At 39.0% G+C, this 7405-nt stretch overlaps 1 pseudogene; it reads left to right on the top strand.

The window, feature by feature from the left end:
- Positions 1 to 6653, top strand: part of LOC102867828 — a 21243-nt pseudogene extending 14590 nt beyond the window's left edge.
- The last annotated feature ends 752 nt before the right edge of the window (positions 6654 to 7405 follow it).

The raw sequence follows: 7405 nt of genomic DNA, 5'->3' as shown, positions 1-7405 counted from the left end.
ACTAGGATAATAGGGATGGGTGTGTCAGAGGCGGTGCGGTTGGCGCAGGATAGAGCAGGGTTTAGGGCTGTTGTGCATAGGGTGGCTATGAGTCGGAAACAACTCGACGGCACATAACAACAACAACAACAATGTGTGTGTGTGTGTGTGTGTGTGTGTGTGTATTCATAAATTACTATTTATAGAATTTTCCTGAAACCAGTAAGTATTTTACTTATTTTTGGCTTTTTTTTTCCAGTATCCACTTGCTAAACAACATGCCTCTGGAAACTCTATGAACTTTGACAAATGTCAATAGTTACAGAGAGGCTTTTAAGACCTATTGTTCATAGGGTCACTGTGAATTGTACTCTACTTGGAGGCAATTAACAACAAAAACAACAATTCTAAATCTAGTCAAGTAATTATTGAAGCATTACTTATGCTATTGCCTTCAGTGAAGTTTAGATGCCTTCATTCAGTACCATTTGTTCTTGATCATCCTCTCTCTCTTGAAATGGTTGGATATCAAGTAATTTTTTTTTGGAAAAGTGACTCCGTATGTTCCTTCTATCTTATTTTGCTGGTTTCTGTGTCATTTTTTAAAAAATTTCTACTAGTTTATTTACAAAATTTGAAAACATTGTTTTCAGGAACAAATTCTTACAATTTCCCTCACGCCCCACCCATTCTCTCATCAGTCTGCTTCCACCCTCTCCCACCCTTCTTGGATCCTTATACTCATTCTACAATAATGGTTTTATATAATATTTACCCTTGTGGGACTGAGTTAGTTCACACAGCATAATGCTCTCCAGTCCCTCCTAAGTTAGGTAATAATTTACAAAATCATTGCTTCCTGCATGCTGCTCTGTGCCATTTAAGAGTTTGCCTTTGAATCATTCACTACTGAAATGTGAAACCTGAGAATTGTCTTCAGCTTGAAAATGCTGAGCATGTTATTACATTTTGTTTTTCTAATTCCGGGTCTCTGCCTATTTTAGTATAGTATTTTGCTTTATCTTCTCTTTCCATATTTTGAAATCTTCTTTTATTTCATCAGTTCTCCTTTTTGTTTAATCTTCTTTATGTACTAGATCAGCAGAGCTCTCATGGCTTTATTGATAAAGAGTTGCACTACCAACCAAAACACATGCAGTTTAAATTAAAAAGCTTCTCGGTGAGAGAAAGACAGGCAGTCTCCTCCCATACAATTAAAGCCTCTGAAAAAACCCTTAGTGGGTCAGCTATGAATCAGTTTGGACCTGAGAGCACATAACAAGAAAAACAAAACGTACTAGAATGAGTCTGAGATACTTTTCTGACTTCTAATTTTATCTTTCTTTTATTTATTGTGTTTTTAACTGTCCATTTTTGCACTATATATGATGCCCTTAACGCCATTCCAAAATTCAACTCTTCTCTGTTCATTAACAATCATTTCATGAAATTTATCTTAGTCACTTAATTCAGGTGGAATATATTAAAATAATATTTTAGCTCTTCTGGATTTAAAAAAATTCTTTAATTTCAACTTGAACTTACAAAAGCAATTGATGATCTGTTGTACAAGTGGCCTTTACCCTTGTTCTGACTGATGATATAGTTTTATCATTGTCTTTTTACATATTTGTAGTTTATTCCATCTGTGGTGTTCCATGTGAACAGTCACTGTTTCTAAAAAGATATTTTCAATAAATAATTTATTGCTCATGGAAAATTCTTTTACACAGTCTCTAGTCTTGTTTCTATTATTAAGACTGTATTTTTCAACATCCTTCTTTATTTCCAACTTTTGCATTAAGATCACCAATTATTATGAATACACCTGATTGCATATTGGGTCAATTGCAGGCTTCAGAAGTTGGTTGAGACTCCAAATTTCTTCATTGATTGTTGCATTACAAAAACTCATATCCAAGTTAATTAACAGGACCCTCACCTCAAGTTCTGAGCAAAATACTATCTTCCCTAGTCCTCCCTAAAACTTGCTATAAAAAGGAACTTGTCCTTGACTGTCCTTGTGCCATATTTACCTTCTTCATATGTGGTCACTTGGCATCTTTCTCAGACCATTCAATAAAGTCCTGTTTGTGTCTTGTGGGGTGGGTGGGTGAGTTGGTGAGAATAGTCATATTAACAAATTTCCTTCACATGTATTGGCAGTTGTAGTGACACAGTTCTAAAATGCCCTGTGAATGCAAAAGAAGACACCTCTCCTGTGTTTCAAACCTAGTAGTGGCCATGAGAGAGATAGACAATATGCCTCATACTATTTACAGTCTTCAAAAATCCCTTTGTACTATCAGCCATAAGTCGTTGCCCACTCGCAGTGATTAATATTTTTAGTAAGCTCCATATGTATATTGAGACTATCCTACCATTGAAAGCACTGTACTTCAGGAAATGTTCTTTTTAATAATGAACTTGATGTGATTCCTACTCAGTTTGTCATTGCCAGAACAGTACATCATATGATAGCCTGATTAAAAATAACCAATAATTAGTTCTTTTAGGCAAACTAATGAATAGGATATCACTCTTTAGACATTGGTTTTCAATTTGACAATTTCTACTTTTTCAAGATCCATCCTTCGTACATTATTTCAACAAATACACACTAATCTTCTAAAATAAGCCAGAATGTATAGCAGAAATTATTGATATTGATGTTGTTGTTGTTATGTGCCGTCAAGTGCCTTGCAACTCATAGTGACCCTATGTACAACAGCCACAAACCCTGCTCTACCCTGTGCCGATCTCACTGCCTCTGACACACCCATCCCGATTACCCCAGCCACTGAATCAATCCACCTCATAGAGGGTCTTCCCCTCTTGCACTCTCCCTCCACCCTCCCAAGCATAATGTCCCTCTCCAAGGACCAGTCTCTCCTTACAACATGTCAAAAGTGTGTCAGACAAAGCCCCAGAATTCTTGGCTCCAAGGAGCAGTCCAGTTTAACCCTCTCCAAGTTGAATCTGGTGGTCTTGGCAGTCTATGGTACATTCAATACTCTTCTCCAGCACCATAGCTCAAAGGCATCAATTCTCCTATCCTCCTAGTCATTGTCCAACTCTCTGATGCATAACAAGTGCTTGCAAAGACCATAGCCTGTATCAGATGCACCTTAGTCTCCAGAGTGACACCATTGCCCTTCAGTACTTTGGAGAGGTCCCTGACAGCAGACTTTCCCATGTCAATACGTTTTTTTATTTCCTGGCTGCTGGTATCAAGAGTGTTGACCATGGAGCCAAGCATACTAAAGCTGTTCACAATCTCAATCTTTTCACCATCCATCCTGATGCTGCCAATTGGTGCGGTGGTGGGAATCTTTGTCTCTTGACATTGAGCCTCAGTCCATACTGAAGGCTGCAGTCCATGACCCTCTGCAGTAAGTACATCAGATCATCCTTAATTGCAGCAAGTGGGGTTGTGTCATCTGTATAATGCAGATTATTAATAGATTTTCCACCGATCCTAACTCCACACTTCTCCTCATAGAGCCCAGCTTCTCGGATAATCTGTTCTGCATACAGTTTGAAAAGATGCAGAGACAGAACACATCCCTGGCGTATACCTTTCCCAATTTTGAACCATGGAGTGTTTCTCTGCTCTGTTCTGATGACTGCCCCTTGGTCCAAGTATAGGTTTTGCATGAGCACCATCAAGTGTTCTGGGATTCCCATTCTTCTTAGAGTCAGCCACAGTTTGTTATGATCCATACAGTCAAACACCTTTGCATAATCAATGAAACACAGATAGACATTCTTCTGGTATTCCCTGCTTTCAGCTAAGATCCATCTAACATCAGCTACAATATCCCTAGTTCCATGACCCCTTCTAAACCCAGCCTGGACTTCTGGCAGTTCTCTGTTGATGTGCTGTTCCAGTCGTTTTTGGATGATCTTCAGTAGAATCTTGCTTGCCTGTGAAATCAATGATATTGTTCTATAGTTTCCACACTCTGTTGTGTCACCCTTCTTTGGAATGGTAACAAATATAGATCTCTTCCAGTCAGTTGGCCAAATGGTTGTTTTCCAGATTTCTTGGCACAACTTGATGAGCGCATCCACGGTACCATCTGTTAGCTGAAATATGTCAATTGGTATATCATCTATTCCTGGGGCCTTGTTTTTTGCTATTTCCTTCATAGCAGCTTGAACTTCTCCCTTCATCACCATAGGCTCTTTCTCATATGTTATTTCATTAAATTCTTCTGTGTCTGCCAATTCCTTTTGATACAGTGACTCAGCATATTCTTTCCATCTTCTTTTAATACTTCCTGCATCATTTAATATTCTTCCTAAACATTAATATTGACACAGTGATGAATATGGAACAGTTTTATATTTGAAAATTCTGCATTCCCTTAGAAATAATTTTATAAACAAATCCTTAATGTAATAATTCTTCTTCTAGTTATTACAGTTGGTATTATGTGCCATGGAGTCACTTGCAACTCATAGTGACCCAATGTACAACAACTCTGAACCCTGCTCTATACTGAGAAAACCGTATTGTCTCTGACATGCCTACCTCCATTACGCCAGTCACTGAATCAATTCCTATCATTGAGGGTATTCCTCTCTTGCGCTGTCCCTCCACCCTTCCTAGCATGATGTTCCTCTCCAACGACCGGTCCCTTCTTTCAGCATGACAGCATTTCAGATGAAGGTTCAGAATCCTTGCCTCTCAGGAGCATCCTGGTTTCACTCTCCCCAGGATGAAACTGTTCTCCTAGCAGTTGATAGTATACTCAATACACTTCTCCAGCTCTACAGCTTAAAGGCATAAACTTTTCTTCTGTAATCTCTAATCATTGTGCAGCTTTCTGATGTATAGCAAGTAATTACAAAGACTATGTACTACATCATGTGCACCTTAGTCTCCAGAATGATAGGTTTGCTCTTCAGTACGTAAGAGAGAAGACTTTCTCAATGAAATTCTTCTTTTAATTTCCTGGCTGCTGGTACCAAGAGTGTTGATTGTGGAATCAAGGAGACTAAAGCTGTTAACAATCTCAATTTCTTCATCATCTATCATGATGCTTCCAATTGGACCAGTGGTGAGAATCTTTGTTTTCTTTTTTTTTTTTTCCATTTTCTACTAGTTTATTGACAAAATTCAAATACATTGTTTTCAAGAACAAATCTTTCAATTTCTTTCACCTTCTCCGTCAAACTGTGCAACCCTATGATTAAGCCTCCCTCTTCCTGCACATCCTCACCCCTCAGCTTCCACCCTCTCCACTCCTCTTGAATCCTTATACTCATTCTACAATAAAAGTTTTATGCAATATTTATCCTTGTGGAACTTAGTTAGTTCACTCAGCATAATAGTCTCCAGTCCTTTCCAAGTTAGGTAATAACTTACAAAACTATTTTTACTACGTGCTACATAGTATTGCGTTGTGTAAGTGTATCATAATTTCTCAATCCATTCATTTGTGGTTGGATATTTTGGCTGTTTCCATGTTCTTGCATTGGTGAAAAATGTTGCTATGAACATTGGTGTACAACTTTCCTTTTTTACCTCAGTTCTTATTTTCTCATGGAACATTCCAAGTAATGCAATTGCTGGATTGTATGGAATTTCTATGTTCAGCTTTTTGAGGAAGCACCAAACTACCTTCCAGAATGGTTCTACCATTTTAAAATCCCACCAATAATGTATAAACTAGTCCAAGATATAAAAAGACTGCCTAATACAACTTGAAATGCACAGTCTGAAAAGGATAAAATTGATGCATGGGACCTTGTAAAGGTTAAATGCATGTGTGCATAACAAAAATTTTTCCAACAGGGTGAAAAGAAAACCTGCAGACTGGGGAAAAAACATTTGGTAATACCGTCTCAGAGTCTTATAACAAAAGTTTGCAGAATACTGATGGCCCTCCACTAGAAAAAGGCTACTAATCCAATTACAAAATGGGCAAAAGACATGGAAAGAATTTTCACAGAAGAAGACATTAGAATGACAAACAGACACATGGAGAAATGCTCCAAATCACTGGCAATACGAGAGATGCAAATAAAAACTACAATGAGGTACCATCTTCCTCCAGTAATGGTGGAAAGTTTAACAGGGTAACAAGTAATAAATACTGAAAAAGATGTGATGAGAAAGGAATCTTTGTTTTCTTGATGTTCAGCTTGAATCCATATAGAAGGCTGCAGTCCTTGACCTTCTGCAGCAAGTGCTTCAGGTTCTTCTCAGTTTCAACAAACGGAGTTGTGTCATCTCCATAATGCAGATTGTTGGTGAGTCTTATTCCAAATCCTATGCCACATTTTTCCTCATAGAGCCCAGCCTCCCAGACGATCTGTTCTGCATATAGATTGAAAAGGCATGGAGATAGGACACATCCCTGGCATACACCTTTCCCAATTTTGAATACCTGATGATATTGTTCCTCCAGAGGAAAAGAAAAAATCACAACCCCTAATCAAAACTTAACCTTAAACAAAATATGCTGGCCTATATTTAAGTTAGAGAATCAGCTCTATGTCAGTTAATGTTTTTATAACTGTGTTGGGCCTTGTTATTTTTTTTTTATTTCTTGATAGTTTGGTCATCCTATAATCTATTAAAAACACTAATTAATTTTGAGAATTATACAGAAGCCGTGGGCGGTGAAAACACAGACTCTATTGTGTTTTTCCCCTACTACTGAGAAATAATCTCCTCTGCGTGACCCAGGAATGAACTTGGCTCAGCCTTGGGGCTTTTGTACCTGTGGGCGTGGTAAATCTTTTCTGGCCAGTCGCTTTTCTATTGGCTGGTCCCTGGTTCTGCCCACATGGCTTCCAGTTTCTTCAATTCGGCCAGGCGGATCCCTCCGTTGCCTCTCTGCGTGATCCAGGAACGATCTTGGCTCAGCCTTGAAGATTTTGTACCTGTCTGGGTGGTAAAGCTTTTCCCGCTTTAGTTTGCTTGGCTCCACAGTCAACACTCTTGGCACCAGTAGCCAGGAATTTTTTTTAAGTATTTCCATGGGAAAGTCTGCTGTCAGGGACCACTCCAAAGTACTAAAGAGCAATGGTGTCACTCTGGAGACTAAGGTGCGTCTGATACAGGCCATGGTCTTTGCAATCACTTGTTATGCATCAGAGAGTTGGACAATGACTAGAAGGATAGAAGGAGAATTGATGCCTTTGAGCTATGGTGCTAGAGAAGAGTATTGAATGGACCATAGACTGCCAAGACCACCAGATTCAACTTGGAGAGGGTTAAACTGGGCTGCTCCTTGGAGCCAAGAATTCTGGGGCTTTGTCTGACATATTTTGGATATGTTGTAAGGAGGGACAGGTCCTTGGAGAGGGACATTATGCTTGGGAGGGTGGAGGGACAGCGCAGGAGGGGAAGACCCTCTATGAGGTGGATTGATTCAGTGACTAGGGTAATCAGGATGGGTGTGTCAGAAGC

This window comes from Elephantulus edwardii, unplaced genomic scaffold, assembly GCF_000299155.1.
Source record: "Elephantulus edwardii isolate Elephantulus edwardi_28Jun2011 unplaced genomic scaffold, EleEdw1.0 scaffold00056, whole genome shotgun sequence".
NCBI lineage: Eukaryota > Metazoa > Chordata > Mammalia > Macroscelidea > Macroscelididae > Elephantulus > Elephantulus edwardii.
This window is presented reverse-complemented; position numbering and strand designations above follow the sequence as displayed.